At 38.8% G+C, this 23247-nt stretch overlaps 1 pseudogene; it reads left to right on the plus strand.

The window, feature by feature from the left end:
• Nucleotides 1-19642: 19642 nt before the first annotated feature.
• Nucleotides 19643-23247, plus strand: part of LOC122062988 — a 23933-nt pseudogene continuing 20328 nt past the window's right edge.

Below are 23247 nucleotides of genomic sequence, written 5' to 3' on the forward strand. Positions count from 1 at the left end.
CCATGTTCAAGTGGATGGGCAGGGTGTTGTTGGGTTTTGGTCGAGGCAGACAACTTCACCACTGGATTCTGGTAGGCCAAGAGGGCAGGTTTTACCCAGGGCTGATGATTCTTTGCTGGCTGCTGATCATGCACACCCAAGGGATGCTCTGGTGTAAACTTTTACTGGCACCCGGTTTCAGTATGTGAGAGAGTCAATGGATGTTGACCAGTATGATCCATTATTTGACAGTATTAAGCCTTATTCAAACATATCGAGGAAGTTTGGCCGTGTTCAAGAACGACATCTCAATAGTGATGTCGGTGACTCAGACCTGGTATCAAGACTTACTGGATCACATAAGCCTTTGGATATAGCTGAAAACAATAAACAGAACGAAGTTGTAGCTGCTGCGGTTGTAACCAAGTCTGCAGAAAATGATGAGTTTGGTGAGACAGCGGAAGTGGATGTTTTGGAGAGTGGGAGCCCTCAGCTAGGGGATGGGAAGAACTGGAGTTCAGGCAATCCAAATGTGGCCACAACTTTCGTAAAGGAGGTTTTGAAGCCATTATGGTGACAGGGTAACTTGAGCAAGGACGCTTTCAAGACTATTGTCAAGAAAACTATTGATAATGTATCTGGCACTATGAAGAACCACCAAATACCCAAGTCCCAGGTGAAAATAAATCAATATGTTGAGTCCTCCCAGCGAAAGCTTTCTAAACTTGTGATGGTTAGTGATCCTTTTCCCATCTTTTCATTTCTTGATTAAATTATGAACTAGGTCTTGCAACAAAATGTGGGTTCATTGCATGCCCTATGGTTACTACTAATACACATGCAAGGGGTTGATTCACTTGCATGCTTTACTGCATACATGCTTTCATGGAGTACTATAAAATGGTAGTTATACTAGCATACTTCTGTTGGTGACGTGTGCACGTTGGTAGCATATTTTTTATGGTAATTGGTAGAACTTTGTTGGCAAGTATTCAAGGTATGGTATGAGAAGTGTAAAATATATTATGGTTTTACATGTAGCCTACCTTGCTTCTCACTCGACATAGACTTGCGTGCACAGTAACTCTACCAGTTAAGCACCACATTGTTATTACATTTTTTAAACAGTGTTAATGATAATTGGGTGATAGCCTCTTGGCCTTCACCCAAACCTTGATGCTTGCATTAGGGCTCCCATCTAAGCATTGCTTCGTTGTTTCTTTGACTAGTATTTGTGCTTGCTTGCGTTATATCATCTTATGACTTCATTGTCATAAATACATTTTGACGTACTCTTCATGTGGAGAGAATGCATGGAAGTATACGCTTTTGGTTACTTAGCCAGTTGTTTGGGCTTACGTGAATAGTCCGATAAGCTACAGTTTATGCTAGGTTTATGATTCTTCAATTACTGATTTTAATGTTCCTATGGAATTAGTGTGAGGTTTAAGGTTGTAGGTTTAAAATGTGTTTTCACTGAAATTGAGATATAATCATTGACAGGGCATTGGCTTCTGTGCTGGCTATTTCTGACTTGGAAAGAAAAACTAATAGGGTGAAGGAACTTTCTTTATCACTGATCATATGCCATTATGTTCTATCTTCATCTGTTTCTTTGCAGAGCCTCTCGGAATATTTTCCTTATACTTAGTGATAAGGAAACTAGATCCTGACTTATCTAGTAACAACCATGAAAACCTGGGGGAAGATATGGGGTGTTGTAGAACTCGGTATAGGTCTAGGAAATTCCATCAGTGCAATATACAGATATGGGGCACATGATGTTGTGCTCAAGATAAAATCTTGGTTTATATTGTGGGTTCCTTCTGTGAATGCTGCTTTTCGTAATCCTTGTGGTGATAGGGTGAGATCCTGAGATACCATTATCTGTGGGATTCCTTGTGTGTATCCTCGGCCTTCTCTACGAACTTGTTATGGACAAAAGGCCATTACTATTTACTTCTCTATGTTAATACTATTTCCTTAGCATGTTTATGTGTCTATTGTATCTTTATTCAATAAGATTCATCTTATATCAGGGAGCCTATACTATCAAGCCCTGTTTGTGAGCCACAGTTGTCATCATTGGTGCAAAAGATATTTTTGGTTTTGCAGGATTCTAAGGATCAACAGCTCTAAAGATATGCAGCATGGACATTTGCATTTCTTAGACATCGTTGGGTGGTCTAGGGAGCTGGAGACTGCTAAACATGGTTCCCAAAGTAATCAAATCGATTATGGGCATGTTTTACCAAGCTTTTTGGAGGATTGTGTGGTCTTGAAGTTCCATACGTGGTTCATGAATCTCAACTCTGTTGGGGTTGGTTTTCCTCTTTCACTCTTAAACGTACTTTAAGATGCTTATGTATGAATCTCTTGTTTTGTAGATTCACTTTTTTTTTTCCTGTGGCATGTATATGTGAAATAACATTGTTCTCGAGTGAATCAATCTCATAGATTCACACTATTTTGTCTTTTCCTTCTTTCTCTCTCTCTCTCTCTCTCTCTCTCTCTCTCTCTCTCAATTAAAGAATGGTAAAGAAAAGGGATGCAAACATAGAACAAGAGAGAAGGAAAAGACAAAATGTGAAATATGAGCCACTAGAAGTCTTTATAGCCAACACTCTTCTTAGAAGAAGTGGGCGAAAGAAAAAAAATCACAGACACTTTTGTCACATGCCCCTGAATTGACCTCCATATCATTCTCCTAACAATGACACAAAATGGAATGGCTCTCTTAGTTAGGCTGCTCCTTGACCGGATTACCCATGTCCACTTTTCTCCCCCCACAACTTGGCTTTGCCAACACAACATTAGGGCTGTCCAAACTGACATTTTACTTTGTTTGACATGAAGTATTCTATGTGTACTCTTGGTATGTTGTCAATTGATGATTGAATCCTGGTTCCAGTCTGCTCTAGTTAAGGTGGATGTACCTTTTTACTCTTTTGGAAGTGACACAATTATAACCAATCTGCAATGAAGATCCATTTATATTTGGATTTGGTTTTGATATATCATGACTCAATCACACCATTGTTGTTGTTGTTATGCACATTTTTTAATATTAAATCAAAAACATATTTTATTCTTTATACCTCTACATTCTTACCAATTTATAATTATTTTTTCTGGTGGGTACATATATATATATATATATATCATTCTTTGCACATAACTTAATTTTTTTAAGTTTAGTTATAAATTCTATCGATATAGTGATCTTAAAGTTGGAATTGAACCATGGAATTTGTTTCCTCTTCAGGTTGAGTGTGGTTTCTTAAATATCTAATGTTGGACTATCCTAGTATGTGTTTCGGAGTTTGAAGGAGGGGGTTTCTTGCAAATTTTGATTTGATGTGTATTACTTTATTAACTACAATTGTTTTTTGGAATCTATTTTGATATTATACTATGGTATTCTTACTGGAGAAGTATTGGAATTATTGTTGCTTTAGGAATGTGGATGGAATAAAGAAAAACATTAGTAGCTGGTGACTGATGCTGCAAAGATTGAATTTCCTTTCTCATTTTGCAGATTTGGTGCTTGTGATGTGGCATATGTATACGAGTTGAGGTTTTTTTTACCTTTATTATTTGCTTTACCATTTATTCAAATTATGTTTTATGTTGTTGTGTTTGTACGTCTTCTATATATATTTCTTGGTGTCTTAAAAAGTCGGTACATAATTGACAAAATGAGTTCCCCCCTCCCCCCTTTTTCTTCCATCTCATTAATTCTAATTCATTAGTGTTAATAGTAAGACATACTCTTGTATGACTGTTTAAATCTGTGATTGGTTATTTTTTTTTTAAGGTTGGTTGTGAGTCTAGGACATTGTTATGGGTGTTGTGGTTTAAAATGTGGATACTTTTTCTTAGTACCATTCTTCTTGGCCCTTCTTTGAATTTTGTTTGTTTTTGCCCTAATTAGTTAGTTTGTCATTTTTTATAGTTGTCTTTTTGTACTAGCCTTCAGGGTTGGACTTTTGAGTGTCGACCATCAAAGACATGTTGGCTCTGTCAGGTCATTGATGTCTAGATGAGGTTTGTTTTTGTGTGCTTTAAAATGTAAGGCCTTTGTTCAAGCTGAGGCTCTATTTTTGTTAGCCTTTAAAACCTTAGGTCTTTGATGGCGAGCTGAGGCTCAGTCTTGTGCACCTTGGAACATAAAATCTTGAGGTTCCAAATTGAGGCTCAAACTTATATGCCTTATATATAAGGTCTTGAGGTGCCGATGTGTGGCTCAGACTTGTGCCTTTTAGAACATAAGGTCTTTAGCTTCTTGGCCAGAGCCTCGACCTGCAAGCATTAAAGGCGTAAGGTTTTTCAAGGTGTTGTGCCAAAGCTGGACTTGTGTGCCTTGGTGCATAAGTTCTTGAGGTGCCAAGTTGAACCTCAGACTTGCGGGCCTTAGAGCTCTTGAGGTGCCAGGCCGAAGCTTGGACTTGCGTGTCTTAGAGCGTAAGGTCTTTGGTTCCTTAAAATAAAACGTTCCTTCTTTGCTCAAAGATGAGGTCTTCTCTTGCCAACCATTGGGGTCGATCCTTCCTTTGCAGATGAGGTCTTCTTTGGTTGGCTCGTCCTTTCCTCGCAAATGAAATATTCTTTTACTGACTAGTTCGGGTCAGCCTTTCTTTCGTCACGAATGAGGTCTCTTACTGACCATATTGGGTCGGCCATTCTTTCCTCACAGATGACATCTTTCGCTGACCAGTTTGGGTCGGGGTTTCTTTTTTCACGAATGAAGTCTTCTCTTGCAGTCTAGTTAGGTCAGCTCAACCTTTCCTCGCAGGTGAGATCTTTTATCGACCAGATCGGGTCGGCCTTCTTTCCTTATAATTGATTTCTTTCACCGACCTTCAGGGTCAGACTTTTGAGTTTCGACCACCAAAAGACCCATTGGCTCAGTTTTCCCTGCCTTAGAACGTAAGGTTTTTGGTGCCGAGTTGAGGTTTGGTCTTATGCACCTTAGGACGTAAGGTTTTTGATATGTAATGTTTGTATAGTGATGCACATAGAATTATAAGGCATGACACGGGATTGAGGAATGCATGGTTAATAAGGATTAACAGAGGCTTGAAGGGTTCTTTTTAAAGACATCAAACTCATCATTGTTTGTATGTTACTTATTTTTTTTTTTAGGTTTAGTTATAATTTCTATCGATAGTGATTTTAAAGTTCGAATTGAACCATGAAATTTGTTTCCTCTTCTGGTTGAGTGTGGTTTCTTGAATATCTAATGTTGGACTATTCTAGGATGTGCTTTCGAGTTTGAAAGGGGGGGTTTCTTCTAAATTTTGATTTGATGTGTATTACTTTATTAAATATAATTATTTTTTGGAATCTATTTTGATATTATACTGTGGTATTCTTACTGGAGAAGTATTGGAATAATTGCTGCTTTAGGAGATTGGATGGAATAAAGAAAAATGTCAATGGCTGGTGACTGGTGCTGCAAAAAGTGAGTTTCCTTTCTCCTTTTCCTTATTTTTTCCCCTTTTTTTCACTTTCTGCTACTATCCAATTTTATTTTATAACTTCATTATTTTTGCAGATTAGGTGCTCGTGATGTGGCACGTGTATACGAGTTGAGGTTTTTTTACCTTTATTATTTGCTTTATCATTTATTCAAATTATGTTTTACGTTATTGTGTTTGTTCGCCTTTTACAAATATTTCTTGGTGTCAAAATGTTGGTACACAATTGAAAAAATGAGTTCCCCCCCCCCCCTTTTCCTTTCCATCTCCTTAATTCTCATTTATTAGTTTAATTGTAAGACATAATTTTTGTAGTACTGTTTAAATTTGTGATGGTTAATTTTTTCAAAGTTAGTTGTGAGTCGAGGACATGGTTATGGGTGAAGTTATACAAAATGTGGGTACTTTTCCTTAATACCATTCATCTTGGCCAATCTTTGATTTTTTATTTTGTTTTTGCCCTATTTAGTTACTTTGTCACTGTAATGCATGTTGTTATTGTGTTGTTGAATTAGCCGCCGAATTATTTAATTTATTGTGCACGGTGTTTGCAGCGCATCGAAAGATATTGTATGCCACAAAATTGAGCTTAGGAATGTTGATGGAATAAAGAAAAATATCATGGCTGCTGACTGATGCTACAAATATTGAGTTTCCTTTCTCCTTTTCCTTGTTTTTCCTTTTTTGTCCAACTTTTCTACTATCCAATTTTATTTTGAAACTTTATTGTTTTTGCAGATTAGGTGCTCATGATGTGGCACATGTATACAAGTTGAGATTTTTTTATCTTTATTATTTGTTTTATCATTGTTTCAAATTATGTTTTACGTTATTGTGTTTGTACATCTTCTACAAATATTTCTTAGTGTCTAAAAAAGTAGGTACATAGTTGAAAAAATTAGTGACCCCCCTTTTTCATCCATCTCATTAATTCTAATTCATTAGTATTAATAGTAAGACATACTATTTTGTAATAATGTTTAAATCTGTGATTGGTTATTTTTTTTCAAGGTTGATTGTGAGTCTAGGACATTGCTATGGGTGTTGCAGTACAAAATGTGGATACTTTTCCTTAGCTCTATTCATGTTGACCCTTCTTTGAATTTTGTTTGTTTTTGCACTAATTAATTAGTTTGTCATTTTTTACCGTTATCTTTTTGTACCGGCCTTCGGGGTCAGATTGAACGCTGACCATCAAAGATCTATAGGCTCGGTAGGAGCCTTAGAACGTAAGGTCATTGATGTCTAGTTGAGGTTTGGTTTTGTGTGCTTTAAAATGTAAGGTCTTTGTTCAAGCTGAGGCTCGATTTTTGTGCGCCTTTAGAACCTTTGGTCCTTGATGGCAAGCTGAGGCTTGGTCTTGTGCACCTTAGAATGTAAAGTCTTGAGGTGCCAAGTTGAGGCTCAGACTTGTGCACTTTAAAACGTAAGGTCTAGAGGTGCCGATCAGTGCCTCAGACTTGTGTGCCTTAAAACATAAGGTCTTAGGTTTCGGGCCAAAGTCCCGACTTGCAAGCATTCGCATAAGGTCTTTCATGGTACCGAGCCATAGCCGGACTTCTGCGCCTTGATGCGTAAGGTCTTGAGGTGCCAAGTTGAAACTTAGACTTGCGTGCCTTAGAGCGTAAGGTCTTGAGTGCCTTAAAACGACCCTTCTTTCCTTAAACATGTGGTCTTCTCTTGCCGACCGAGTTGGGTCAGTCTTTGTTTCCTCACGGATATGGTCTTCTTTTGCCGATCATTGGGGTTAACCGTTCCATTCTTCAAGGATGAGTTCTTTAGTTGTCTCGTCCCTTCCTTGTGGCTAAAATATTCTTCTGCTGACCAGTTCAGGTTGGCCTTTCTTTTGTCACGAATGAGGTCTTCTTTTGCCGACAAAGTCGGGTTGGCCATTCTTACTTCACATATTAAATCTTCTTTTGTCAACATGTTTGGGTCGGGGTTTCTTTTTTCATGATTGAAGTCTTCTTTTGTCGTGCAGGTCGGTCGGCTCGTCCTCTCCTCGTGGATGAGATCTTTTATCGACCAGATCGGGTTGGCCTTTCTTTCCTCACAAATGAGTTCTCTTGCCGATGATGTCGGGTTGGCCCTTTTTTCCTTACAGATGAGGTCTTCTTTTGCCGATTTTTAGGTCGGATCGTCCTTTCCTCATGGATTAAATCTTCTTTTTTCAATCAGTTCAGGTCAACCTTTCTTTCCTCACGAATAAGGTGTTCTTTTGCCGACCCCAATGGTTGGCTAGTCCTTTCCTTGTGAATGAAATTTTCTTTTGTCGATCTGTTAGGGTCGGCCTATCTTTCCTCACGAATGAGTTCCTCTTGTCGACCATTGAGGTCAGCTCGTCCTTTCCTTGTGGATGAGATCTTTTACTAACCAATTTGAGTCGACCATTCTTTCTTCATGAATGCGGTCTTCTTTTATCGACCATGTCAGATCAGCCCATGTTAGTGTATAGTAATGGTCGGCTCATCCTTTCCTTGTGAATGAAATCTTCTTTTGCCAAGCAGTTAGGGTTGACCTTTCTTTCCTCAAGAAAGAGTTTCTCTTATCGACCATTGGGGTCGGCTCGTCCTTTCCTCGTAGATGAGATCTTTTACTGACCAATTTGGGTCGACCTTTTTTCCTCACAAATGAGGTCTTCTTTTATCGATCATGTCAGATCAGTCCTTCTGTCCTCATAATTTGTTGACCATTGGGGTCAGCTTGTTCTTTCCTAGCTGAAGAATTTTTTTTTTTTTCTACCAGTTTGGGTCAGCCTTTCTTTCGCCACGAATGAGGTCTTCTCTTGCCAACCATGTCGGGTCGACCATTCTTTCCTTACTAATGAGGTCTTCTTTTGCCGACTATTAGGGTCGACTCGTCCTTTCCTCATGGATGAAATCTTTTTTTGCCGATCAGATCGGGCTGGCCTTTCTTTCCTCACAGATAAGGTGTTCTTTTGTCGACCATTGGGATCGGCTCGACCTTTCTTTGTGAATGAAATCTTCTTTCACCAACCAATTATGGTTGGCCTTTCTTTCCTCATTAATGAGTTCCTCTTGTTGACCATTAGGGTTGGCTCATCCTTTTCTCATGGATGAGATCTTTCACTGACCAATTTGGGTCGACCTTTCTTTCCTCAGGATTAAGGTGTTCTTTTGTCGACCATGTCGGATCGGCCCTTTTTTCATTAGTTTGTCGACCATTAGGTCGGCTCATTCTTTCCTTGTGATTGAAATGTTCTTTTGCCAACCAATTCAGGTCAACCTCTCTTTCCCTTGCATAAGTTTCTCTTGTCGACCATTGGAGTCTGGTTGTCCTTTCCTCATTGATGAGATATTTTACTGACCAATTTGGGTTTTCTTTTCTTTCTTAAAAAATGAGGTATTCTAATGTAGGACTATATTTAAAAGCTCAAACTAGACCCAAACAACAGGAAATTTTAAACCAAAGAACAACCAATAATCACCCAAAGAGAGGCAGCAAACAACAGACCAGAAGTAAGAGTCGAATAGTCCTTGTAAATCAGAATTTTAATACCTGGAATTTGGAGTTTCTGAAATCAGATATTACACCAAACAATAGGACTAACCAATAGCAGGTATAGAGTATTAAAAAGCCATAATAAATAACAAAATACTGTAGGAACAGGTAAGTCAAACCAGACCTCAAATCTGGGTAGAAGCATAATCGGCTAGAATTAGAGAAAACCTTAGATCAGACAATCCCCTGGTCTGATGGGCCTAGGATTTGGGTCGAACACTCCTTCGAGCCATGGTAATACTCAATCCGAATTGGAAGCCAATCAGATGGGTAGATAGTCCAGTAGGGGTCGTCGATGCTTATGGAATTCTGGGAAAATTCTCAGATCAGAACTTAAAGAAGATTAGTTCACTTACCTAAGATGCTAAACAAGAACAATAACAATAAGATAACCAAAAGAGAATTAGGATCCACCTGGACTTTCTCGCCGCAGAGTGTCAACTGCATCAGACATCTGTCCCTACACCTTGATCAAACACAAGGAAGCCTCCATAGAGACCAGTGGCGACAGCAGCAAACTTTTCTTTCATTAGTCAAATCATGGGCTACTAATAAGCCTTCTCTTTATTTATAATAGTGATGGGGTTACAAAATAGAAACTAGACTTAGTTTCCAAAAACTGAAATAAGAAACTAGTAAAATAGAAACTCTTCTAGTTACTAAAACTGAAAATAGAAACTGGGAAAATTGGAAGGTTACATAAAATAGCAACTACTTATTTTAGAAACTAAAGAGTGAAATTTAGAAACTAAATAATGAAACTAGTGGACTCCATCATAGCCCAACTATAAAGGAAACTAACTAGTAATCCCGTACTCAATCTTAGAGCCCTTCTTTTAGACCCATAAAAGTGGCCCAATACATTCCAAACCACATGGACTGAAGGCCCAACACATATACAACTCAACCCTAGGCTTATTCTTAATAAAACAAGCCTATTTTAGTTATTAATCTGCATCATCTTGTGTTTATTGACCATGTCAGATTGGCTCCTCTTTCCTTATAGCTAGCCGACCATTGGGGTTGGCTCATTCTTTCCTTGTTGATGAAATTTTCTTTTCCCAACCAGTTTGGGTCGGCCTTTGTTTCCACACGAATGAGATCTTCTCTTGTCGACTATGTCGGGTTGGCCCTTTGGTCTCAAGGACTTTCTGTGCTTATTATGGTCAAACTTCTAACCTTATTAATACTTTATACTAAAAATCTCATGATAGTCTAAGTCTTGCTCAGCTCAGACTCCATATTGTTAAGTCTTGCCCTATTTAGTTAGTCATTTTTTACAGTTATCTTTTTGTACTGGCCTTCGGGGTCTGTCTTTTGAGTGCCGACCATCAAAGACTTTTTGGCTCGGTCTAGCTGAGGTTTGGTTTTATGTGCTTCAAAACATAAGGTCTTTGTTTAAGCTGAGCCTCAGTTTTTGTGTTTTGTGTGCCTTTAGAACCTTAGGTCTTTGATGGCGAGCTGAGGGGTCTTATGAATGTAAAGCCTTGAGGTGCCGAGTTGAGGCTCAGACTTGCGCGACTTCGAACGTAAGGTCTTCAGGTGCCGATCTATGGCTTAGACTTATAGGCCGTAGAACATAAGGTCTTTAGGTTCCAGGCCGAAGCCCAGACTTGCAAGCGTTAAGAGTGTAAGATCTTTTGAGGTGTCGAGCGGAAGCAAGACTTACGTGCCTTGGTGTGTAAGGTCTTGAGGTCCTAGGCCGAACCTTGGACTTGCGTGCCTTAGAGTGTCTGTGTGTAGTGCCTTCAAACAACCCTTCTTTCCTCAAAGATGAGGTCCTCTCTCGCCACCCAACTCGGGTCGGTCTTTGTTTCATCACAGATGAGCTCTTCTTATGCTAAACATTGGGGTTGACTCTTCCTTTCATCATGGATGTGGTCTTCTTTGGTCATCTCATCCTTTCCTCGCAAATGAAATCTCCTTTTTCTTAGCAGTTTGGGTCGGCCTTTATTTCGTCACGAATGAGGTCTTCTCTTGCTGACCATGTTGAGTCGGCCATTTTTTCCTCACAGATGAAATCTTTTGCCGACCAATTCTAGTCGGGGTTTCTTTTTCATGAATAAATTCTTCTTTTGCTGTCCAGTTCGATTGGCTTGTCCTTTCCACACAGATGAGATCTTTTATCGAAGAGTTCGGGTCGGCCATTCTTTCCTCACAAATGAGTTCTCTTGTCAACGATGTCGGGTTGACCCTTCTTTCCTTATAGATGAGGTCTTCTTTGGTTGACTGTTGGGGTCGGCTCATCCTTTCCACATGGATGAAATATTCTTTTGCCAATCATTTCGGGCTAGCCTTTCTTTTCTCAAGGATAAGGTGTTCAATGGTTGGCTCATCCTCTCTTTGTGAGTGAAATCTTCTTTCACCGACAAGTTAGGGTCAGCCTTTCTTTCCTCATGAATGATTTCCTCTTGTCGACCATTAGGGTTTGCTCATCCTTTCCTAGTGGATGAGATATTTTACTAACCAATTTGGGTCGACCTTTCTTCAATCACGAATGACTTCAGGGTTTTGTACATAACTTATTTTTTTTAGGTTTAGTTAGAATTTCTTGATATAATGATTTTAAAGTTTGAATTGAACCATGGAATTTGTTTCCGAGTGTGGTTTCTTGAATATCTAATGTTGGACAATTTTAGGATGTGCTTTCGAGTTTGAAAGAGGGGGTTTCATCCAAATTTTGATTTGATGTGTATTACTTTATTAACTACAGTTATTTTTTGGAATCTATTTTGATATTGCACTGTGGTATTCTTATTAGAGAAGTATTGGAATAATTACTGGTTTAGGAATGTGGATGGAATAAAGAAAAATATCAGTGGTTGGTGACTGATGCAGCAAAAACTGAGTTTCCTTTCTCCTTTTCCTTATTTTTTTCCCCTTTTTGTCACCTTTATTTTATAACTTCATTATTTTTGTAGATTAGGTGTCACACCCATGCCCTGACCCGGTCTAATTTGAACTATTGTGATAGGTCACAGACCAAAAGTGGAAAGTACTATCGGATTTTGGCTCATAGGTGCCCATTGCAAAAGGGGGAGAGATGACCCCACGTGCTTTTGTATCACGTGCCAGTCCAACTGGAGGGGATTTATACCTTCTGATCCTAGGCGGTAAGTGACCGGACACCCCACACTTGAATCCTAGCATGCACCAAAATTGTAGTGAGACCATGAACACAACCTAGGGCAACTACCTGTGTGAGACCAACTGGTGGACAACAGGTAGTCAAGATAATTTTCTGTCTTGACTATAGGAATATACCACCAGAAATAGCCTGGGCCTATTTCTGCTGGCTATTTCCGTTGGCCACTTAGGCTGTTGGTTGGGTTTCGATGCCCGTGGCACCCACCACCCGCATCGTTGACGACCCCGGATTATCCCAATTGCTTCCCCACAACTTCCTCATAACATATGCACCTTATGGACCCAAGGAGTTGGGTCCACGTGCCCCAGAAGTCGGATTAACCTACTTTGACTGGATAGGGTTCAACTAACGGACCCTAGTGAGAGTCTTACTATATAAGTGGAAATGAGGAACCATTTCCTCATTTCTCACTTGTACAAGAACGTGGGAAAGGGACGGAAGGAGAGAAAGGAAGAAGAAGAAGAGGAAGGAGGGAAGCTCACCTTGGTGCCGGTTGCCTGCCTAGTCACCGGAATTAGTGTCGGAGGTAAGTGCAACCTCTCATACCACTCTCTCTCTCTCTCTTCATTTTAAGCTAGGGTAAGCTAAGTATAGGAGGAATCTTATCCCATAAACACTCTTGAGCTCTGGGATTACGAATTTCACCTCCTCGGTGCCATTGCTGAGCTCAAATCGAGTCTGATGAGCTCCAACAACAAGATTGACCAAATGACCACCTAAGGTTCGATCGTTCGATCGATGTATCTCCCAAATGTCTTGATGGAATCAGGATTTTAATGGCTTAAAATGATGCTATAAACAATCCCCATAAACTCCATGGAGTAAATCCTGGCAATCGGGCCTGAGCCAGAAAAGCCCCAAAACTCATGGGCATTTTCTGTACAGCCACCGAAAACATTGGGTCTGTTTTCGGTGACCATTCGAGCCTTAGGAGCTCTCTGTTACATCCACTAGAAAAAACACTGATATTTTCGGTGGACAGTGACCTTTTTTTATGACAGTATTGTCACTATGGGACTTGGTCAGTACCCTTTGGGGGTGACCCATTTGGGACCCTCCCGATGTTCCTAACATATATTGACGTTCGGTTACCTTTGTGCCTAGTACAGTGATGCACATGTACCCCAAGGCCGAAATTGAATCAAATGACCTGTGGCCATACTTGAACCCCAATCCACACAAGCATAATCAAGGTAAGGGATGGTTGACTTTTACTTTTGAGAATGTTTATTCATTTTAGAATTGTTCACATGTATAGATTTTACTTGATTATTTATATTTCTTAAATGATGATGATCTATCATATGTTACATCTTGATGGAAATGATATGAAATGTATATGGATATGTATGGCGGGATTCGGTGTGGTTGAGGTGGTATCGATACCATAATCGCCACGTGATTGTTGTATGTATGAGATGAAATTTGGTGTGGCTGAGGTGGTACTTGTACCGTGATTGTTGTATGTTTGTTGCATTCATGCATTGATTATGTGCATTAGAGTTAGTTGTAGTCGTGGATTACACTTTGCAGCCGATGTGTTACCGGTATCGTGTACTCTGAGATTGCATTTAGAAATGGATATGCTTTATGGCCGATGGGAATCCCAGTGTTGGTAGTCTATACTCAACTATTTATACATGCTAGATTAGGTAAACAGTCATGGGTTACACTTTGTGACTGATGTGTTCTTGGTATCGTGTACCTCGGGACTGTACTTGAAGATGGGTTACACTTTGTGGCCAATGTGTTCCCGATATCGTGTAATCCATACTAACTGTATCATTATGAAGGCATGCATGATATTTGTGGTTAGGCATCATTCCCTATGCTATGTCCCCTTGTCAATAGAGGGTAAGGTGTTGGATAACCCAATGGTGGTATGTTTGATGAACCTTCCCAGAATGCCACACCCGCAGTATGATGTGATTGTTACCGGAGGTGGAAACTTGTCCGGCTTGGTTGATGGACATACCTATGCTGTGACTGCCAGGAGGGGATTACCAAGGGTTTGCTGGGTGATCGATGGCTGTATACTGGGACCAGCAGGCTCCTAATCACAGCTAGGATTTGTATAGCTGTGTAGTCGATGGCGGTTCTGAGACTAGGGATATAGCCTAATGTGCCGTAGTAGCATTTACCAGACAAACTTAGTTGTATTTTTAGGTGGATAATAAAATAAATGAATTGCATCATGAGCATCATGGACTACATGTTTAAATCCTGTAATCATGCATCTTGAATTATTTGCGCAACTGCCTTTGCTTGGTTGTCCATGAACCCCATCCCTCACTGAGCGAGTTGGAATGCTCACCCCACGTATATGCCCCCTTTTAGATGATGCTGTAGGTGTCGTTGTATCTATGGAGTGTGACTCGTTACCCTTTGGACTGGAGTATGGCGTGAGCAACTGGTGGATACCAGAAGCGGAGGAGCACCACCAGGACTGTGCTTGCGATCGCCGTGCTTACGCCGCACCCCGAGGAGCACGGTGCACTTTTGGTGATTTTCATACCGAATGATACTATTGGTATTCTTTTGGGCTTATTTATATATAAGTTATGACAAGTTGTAAATGGATAAACTTGGTTATGGATATTTACATTATCACTAGACGTTCCCCATTTTACTTATGATTCTGCTATTATACTCTAATTCCACTGCTATTAGTTGGTTTGTGTTGCGAGATTATGAATCCTTAAGGTACTGCTATCAGAGATCCTGGTAGGTTCGTAAGACAGGAAATAACTTGGTATCCGAGTGCGATACTCTGCCTTAACTCACAATCTCAGCTGAACCATGATTGGGGATTAGAATTGAAAATAAAAATTTCAAAGACAATAATTAATAGAATCATACAACTAGGAGACAAGCATAGGTGTCAAAGTCATTTCATTATATAAAGAACTTGAATTCATAACTTTACACCATTTTTCATAAAATAAAATGACAGAAAGCAGGGAAATCCTAACTAGCCTAAATATCTAGGAATTCATAAACTGATAGAAATAAAGACAAGGAAATAAAATTACAACCTAACACCTAAAACATCAGACTTGAAACAAAAGTTGGCTATGTTGGAAAGCATAAACTGTAAATCCTAAAAAACAACTATGGCAACATAAGCCACTATTCCTGTTGCTGATCATGCCCATGAACCTATCCCTGGTTCTAGGTCTGACTCTGTGCTCATGGAGGTGGCATTGGAATGGCAAGGTGGAAGACCATTGCCTGCATCTGTGCCTCAAGGGAGGCCACCCTATTATCCATGAGACAGTAGCTCCTATCCATGCTCTTAAGCCAGTTGTCCATTCTCTTCAATAGGTTTGTGGTGGTGTCCAGGCAGGCCATCACATCATTGAGACCATAAGGCTTCGTACCCCTAGTGCTACGAGAAGAGGAGGCAACAGTGGAGCCCATAGCTTGCGGGTCAAGTGGTGGAACACCACCAGCACCTCTACCAGCTCCACCTGCACCTCTGCCAGCACCAGCACTAGCCCAATCGGCATCCCCACCATCTCCCTCAGCACCTCCACCAACACCTCCAACACCATCTTCCAGGTTACCCTCCACCTCCATTAGTTCTTCCTCAACCTCATCGGGTGAGACCTCACTCATGTCTAGTGTCATCTTCTACCTGGGCAGCCCTCAACTTAGCTTTCACTTGAGGTATGTTGAGTGGGTTTAAAGTAAGAGGCTTGCCTTTGTGATCGAAGAAACATTGGTTCTTGGTACCACTAACTAAGACATTATTATCATATAGCCATGGTCTTCCAAGCAATACATCAGTTATCTCCATAGAAATTACATCACACTACATATTCTCTTCATATCCTGAGATCTTCAATAGCACAGAACATCACTGATTTACAACCATGGTGTTATTGTCTAGAAGTGACACCTTGTAGGGTTGTGGATAGGGTTCGGTCTTGAGCTTCCCTCAATTATAAAAGCTTGAGACACCACATTCACACAACTTCTACTGTCCACAATCACTTGAGCCTTGTGAGGTCCACTAGACATCAACGTATAGAATATGTTATGTCTCCTCCAATCTTCTCCCTTCGATTCAACCATCAGAATTTTTGCAACCACATTAATAGTAGTATATGGGTCATCATCTTCTTGTGTATATTCAGTCTTATAATCATCTAATCCCAGGCAGGATCTGAAATTCTGGCTATTGAATAGAGAAGTTATCCTCCAATAGGCTTGGTTCTAGTTCTCAAATACTGTATCACAACAAACAAATAAAAGGAAAATAAGAAAATAAAAAGAGAATTCGTTGGAGGGTTGAGTACGGGGAAGAAGAAGCTTAGGTTTTGGGCATCTCACCCAACCGCATCCCAGAACACAATAGCATAAGCCATCTTTTTTTGTTAAACTAAAATATCTCCCTTCTCATTATAATGGATGGGCTTTAAATAGCCTTACATTGCTTGGACACAAAGACAATAAAAAAGGAAACTAATGGACTGAAATAGGACTTTTTAATTTGTGTCTAATTTGCTAACCAAGTAAGAATAAATTAGAAACTAACAATTAAATACAAAAGAAACTAATCTAAGTTACAAAATAGAAACTCCTTTGACTAACAAAATAGGAAACTAACTTGACTATATTACTCATGAAGTAAATAGAAACTAACTACATAAATAGGAAACTGAAATATGAAATATGGAACCACTTTACTGTTCACATGAACAGTGTCACGTGAATAGTAATGTGATAACTGGCCACGTGAACAGTTTTTCGTGAACAATAATTTTTGAGTTATTGTTCACTTAACAGTGTTTCGTGAATAGTAATTTATGACTCTTGTTTTTATCTTCTTCAAGCTTTGATCTGCATCAACTCGCCCCCTCTTAAAAAAAATTTGTCCTTGAATTTTGTAGTGTGTGGATGATTATAGCATGGTACACGTCCCTTTTCAAGCCATAGAAAAATTCAGGTAGCTTCTTGATCATATGGATATAGTCGTATATGTATGGTTGATGCTCTTCAAGGTACTTCAAGGGGATGACAAACTCCACATGCTCAATTTCAATGTATATGGATGTGTCCATGGAGTCGTCTTCTAGCAATTCCTCTACATGCTCCTCCAGTCCCTCATCCTTGTTGTTTATAGTCTCTTTAATAATTTTGTCAACCATAATTTCAATCTCGAACCCTTTAAGATCTTCCTCTAGGCTGTTCACAGGCATCACAGATGTTAAACTACCATTCTCTTTGGGTTCGATCTCCTTGTCCACAATTGTGACTATGTTGCTTTTGACTTCATCCACATTAGTTTCTCTGATAGGAACATCACTGACAACCTCTTTCTCGACAATGGCGATCTTATGACTTGAGAGTGGCTTTTGGAAATCTGGTGGAGGGTTCCGTACATCCTTTATTCATGCTTAGATAGGTACATGCCCTCCAACACGCACTGCATCACTTCCCATGTTCTAGGCTCACGTCCTTGAGCCTAAATTTACCTTTCACGGACTCTCCATTGTATTTGAACACAATCACCCATTTGGGAGCAAACATATCAAAGTTGTTGTGTCTCTGTCAAGTTGTAGTTATCAAAGTACATGTCCAATTCATCTACCCATTCAAGGAAGATATATGAAGAAAAGTTCCTCACGATGATCATGTGACTCCATCCTTGCTCTGGCTAGGCTCTGATACCTTTCATCCCAAACCAATACTCCGGAAACTTATGGGTTTTTTTAACAAAGTCTTGGAGGTGTGGCGCTTGCTCTTTGAAAAATTCCGGTGGCATAATGAACTCGACATGATCAAGTTTCAAATCTGATTTGTAATTGAACATTGTATCCATGGAAATTTTATCTGGCATGTTCTTGATCTCCTCTTTAAACTTTGGTACAATGTCAATGTCGTTGGGTTCTTCTTGGTGATCATCTACAGTCAACTCAGTTGTATCTACTTTGAATCCCTCAATATAGACCTCTTTGGGAGGACTACTTAATTCTTGCTATATCTCTTTCAAAACTTATTCTGTCATGATAGCATCATTTGAAGGTGGACGGTAGAAGAGACCAAACTTGGCGTCAAACTTTTTCTCAAGAGCAGTCATACGGTATGATAATTTCATCACCTCCTTGTTGAGATTGTCTACGCCAGCCATGGTAGACTCTAAAACCAAATAATGTAAATCTAATTCTTAGTTAGATGACTAGGAATTAGTTCTAGAACATGATCACAGGTGCTGCTGGTTGGTAGATTGAACAAAAAAGATGCCGCAGGTCTTGGACTTGCCTTCTCAGATCTTGCAATGGTAGCAGGTGTTGGGGCTTGATTGATAGCAGGGAAAATAAAATAGAGAGAAAGAAATAAATAGAAATAGAGAAGGGGGAAGGGGGATAAGTTGGGTTGAGTATCTCACTCTTTCCTAGGGCATCCATAGGCATCTCATAGTCACAAAGCTTGCTTTTTCTTTTCATTCAATTGTGGGTTGTGGATCAGTCTTCTTCCTTTATTTATAAACTTTAAATTGATTACAAAATTGGGTCATTCCTTACATGGAAAGGAAAGAAATCCTCTTACAACTAGATATTATCTTATTTGGAAACTAATTACAAATCAAATCAAATCTCTCCCTTTTACAAAGATTGAAACCCAATAAATTAGAATTCCTACTTTCTAAAAGTAAAAAAAACTAAAATTAGAAACTAGCTAGATAATATCTTCCTAACTATTAGAAGAAAATATGAAAATGGAAACTATATCAATCAAAGATTTCCTAAAATCTTTTAGCCTAACTCCTCCATGCAAGCTGGCCATGGGGCCCATGAATCAAGAGGGAATCTTCTTCAAGTCTCTCCACATTTCGAGTTGGCAATGGGACCCATATTGGTTATTGTTCACATGAACAGTAATTTTTTTTTTTTTTAAGTTTATTCTCAGCCCTCATTTTCTCAGGCTTTGATCTGCATCAATATCTGTAGAGATAGCTTCCTCCCCCCCCCCCACCAATTGACCCAATAGAATTAACATGTTGAATCCTAATTCCAACAAAAAATTGCACCTAAAAAAAAAAAAACTTACAGCAAATGGAAAATGTAGACCAAATGTTCTTAACATGCCTATGGGATATTAAATTGGAGATTTTGTAGATCTCTAAACCTAAAGATCAAAAGGGCATGGGGGTCCTACCATTGCTCATATAAATTGGTCTTGTCCATTGAATGCACTGAAACCCACCTGAGGATCCAACTAACAATTTTTTACATGGTAGTTAGTATAAGATTGACTGTTGATCCCTATTGCCCTGGAACATTATTATGTGCTTTTTATCCCTATTATTATTTTAAGGATAAAGACAAGAGCAAAGCATAGATAAGCTTGCATTCACCCTGGTTTATAATTTCCCAGCTTAGGTTCTAGCTCATATTATTGGCATAATGCCATGGTCTCAGACCTAGTTGAGGCTGGATGTCTTGAGCCCATACTTTTAGTATCTTAACACCACAAGGTAAGGTGTATGTGACACTGGGTTGTCTCCATGTTGAAAGAATTTGAAGTGATTTGGGGGGAAATCCTAATTGTGTCCTATTGTGGTAATACCTATAATGGAGTGGATTTATATGTTGTTTGTGGTCTTGTACATTTTGGGGAAAAAATATTGATACTTTATAAAAAATACAACTAGCTACAATTGCCTACAAAAAAAAAGAAGGGAAAAGCAGAATGTGACTATTGCTCTTTGTCATTTTGAAACAGACAATTGCAACATTTTTTAGCCAGGTTATGGCTGCCATTGGAGGAAATACTTCTGGTTCAGGTTAGTTACCACTAGTTTCATTCATATGAACAGCCACAGTACATATATGCATGTAAATCTAAATGCATAAAAAGTTATGTATTTAGATTTGTCTTTCTAGGTTGTTTTCTTCTCCTAACATTAGAGGTTTATCATTAAAAGAAAGCTTGCTGTCATGCCATTTACATTTTAGGTGATGCTGTGGTCAATGTGTACATTAATCATGAAAAGAAGTTTGCTTTTATGGAGATGAGAACTGTTGAAGAAGCAAGTAATGCAATGGCATTGGATGGGATCATATTTGAGGTATGCCAAATTTTCATTGTTTGAACTCCTCTTTTTCTTTTCTTTTCTTTTTTTCATGTCATTGATAAAAGGAAATTGAATTTGAAAGAAGAGGATGTGGAGGGAAAGAATGGGGGAAAGGACAAGCCTTTTGATGCAATTCAAAAGAACAAGAAGGCGGGCAGAAAACCAGGCCATTTGACTGGACCAAGAATGAACAGATATGTTTAATTTTGATCTCAAATGTGTTTTCTGGTCGATAGGCTTAGTATTTTTGAGTTTTATGTTGTAATGGGCCAATTATATAAGCCTAAATATTAGGGATTTAAGGTCTATACGGGATTAGGTTTTGTTTCTACCATAGTAAGTTATATACTTTATTTTAGTATTGTTTCTGAAAGGATTGGATGGATTTGCTACAATTCAGCCATAGTTTTCATTCTGTTAAAGTTCTAAAATTTATATTTTGTGGAAAACTTAGGTTATAAGGGATTCCTCCTTCCATGCACAGGGGTTTTTTTCTTATTTCATTGAAGTTATAAATAAAGAGTAGGGGACCGCACTACCCCGAATGATTTGAGAAAAAAGATTAGCCACGAGCTTGTGTGATTTCTGCTCGAGATAGATAATGGTTTTGTGTGATTCAGAACCATAGTTGTGAATATGTCAAGTAGGCGATGCCTTGGTTGCCTTGTTGATGTTGTCTATCGTTTGGACCCCTCCAACACCTTTGGTTGCCTTGATGCCATGACAACTTTGTTCAGAACTCTACTGTGCAATGCAGTAGGGAAACCTTGGTGGGATGCCAAGGGCTGGTGGTTCTAAATTCTAATGTAGATCTCATGGCTGGTTTGAAGTATAACAAAAGAAAGAGCCAGCCCAATCAATCCTAGATTGGTTCAAGGCTGGACCAGAAAGTGGATGACAGCTGTAGGCCAAAATTCTCTCTACCGATTCCTATTTTGAGTGTTACTTTTGTCTTATTCCAAGATTTAACAGCAAGAAGGAAGCTTCAGGTATCGATTTGAGGAATTCCAGTTTCTTCTTTTTCTGATTTAAGTGATATATGTGGAGTAGGGAGCAAGGAATCAATCGGCTCTCTTCCAGAAGTCTTTGTTGAGTCTTAAGTTCCCATTTTTTCATCCTTCTTGTACAAGGAAAGCTTAGTTACCTTTTCCGTCTTGGTTTCTAATTTTGTTCTAAAGTTTCTATATTCGTAACTTTCCGATTTTGAGACAAGACCAAACCTATTAAAGGCCATTGATTGTAAGCTATTGACACAATTAAATCAATGAAAGTTTATGCTGTTTTCTTGTAGTTACTAATTGTAAGTTTCTATTTTGCAGCAACTTACTGTTTTGGTAATCCTTTGATTTCTTCAAATCTGATTCCTACTTGCTAATTTTTTTTGCTAAATCTGGTCTCTTTTCTTGACTTGCTATTTTTCAGACTACCCCGTATCTTTGAATCTAACTATTAGATTAACATAAGATCTTACAGACTATTCTACTTGACAAATAGACCATTCAACCATAATTTTATGCATATCTGAGCTGTTCCTACTCCTGCGATTCTTTCTCAAGTTGATCTCTCACTGGACTTCATTGGTTTGAGGTTGGCACTGCATTACCTTCCAACATTTGTTGCAAACTGATGTAGAAATGGGAGCACTTTGTCCTTGTATGAGAGTAGCTGTTGTAGTTTGCATGGACAATCATCTCTCTGTGTTATGTCTGTATGATCATGTTACCTGTTTCTTGTTTCAATTTCTCTTAATCTAATATCTGAATATAATTCTTTGGATATTAATCACCTAAGAGCTGATCTAAATTGAGGTGAATTTGTAGTTTCATTTTAACTCATCTATCCCTTGTCTTGCAAGGGAGTGTCCGTGAGGGTTCGAAGGCCTATAGACTATAATCCTTCACTGGCTGCTGCCCTTGGACCTAGCCATCCAAGCCCTCATCTTAACCTAGCTGCTTTGGTCTAACACCAGGGTAGGCTGCACAATTTGTAGTTTCCCATATTCTGATTCATTGGCGGTTTATTTGTGATTTTATTCTACTAAGTTAATTATTATGTGTATGGATCAAAAGCAAGGTTCAAACTTGAAAGGTGAGTTTATGTGGCAAATGTCAGTCACTCTGAAACTTGCTCAAGTAATTCCTTAGGTGCTTTATATTCCCAATGCTCATCATAAATCTAGTATTCGAGTTTTTGATTCGTAATGGTCTGATCTTGGATTCTGAAAGAACAATTTAACACTTTAAGTTAATGAGTGTTTGAGATTTTAAATGTAACCGCAAGCGTACGGATCAGTGTAGCTGTGGGTCGAACTCAGAGAGAGCAGCCACTTTATTTTTTTTTCTTTTAATAATGCGAAAGTGAACCTATTAATGGTTGTGATCTAATTCTAACTACCGTCCTAAACATATGTATCTAAAATAACGTCCTAACCATTCGTCATCGAAGAATTTAAAGACGCAAGCCACGCAATTAAAATTAAATAAATAAATAAGTGAAAATAAACAACCCACGCAATTAAAAAAAAATAAAGGAAAAAAATACTAAAATAAAAATAAAGTAAAAAAATGGGGAGAAAGCTAAAGAGAGACTCACAAGTAGGTTTCTCTACTTAGCCCGAGGGATGCATCATAATATGAGCTTTCCTACTTGACCAGAGAGTCATTCTTATAAGGGTTACTCTACTTGGCTTTAGGGAAAGGGAGACAATTAAAATAAAAACAATAAATTGATGGTTCTATGGCTAAGAGGGGCAAAGCCAACACATACATTAGCCATGAATCTTGGGGGAAAGGGATAGCAATAATGTAACGACTGAAATTAAAATCTTAAATTAGGAAAGAAAGGATAGTCAGAAGAGGGAATGAGAGGGGGGAGAGAAGACTATTGAAGGAGCCTACTTACTTGAACTTCAACCCTTGAACTTGAAAGCATGGGTGATTTGAGATACTACCAGTATTAAAAACCAGATTTGGAATAAACCAAATCTGAAATTTTTAGTACTAGAGAAAACAAATCTTGAAATAAAAAAAAAAAAA

The sequence above is a fragment of the Macadamia integrifolia genome, unplaced genomic scaffold, assembly GCF_013358625.1.
Source record: "Macadamia integrifolia cultivar HAES 741 unplaced genomic scaffold, SCU_Mint_v3 scaffold1173, whole genome shotgun sequence".
NCBI lineage: Eukaryota > Viridiplantae > Streptophyta > Magnoliopsida > Proteales > Proteaceae > Macadamia > Macadamia integrifolia.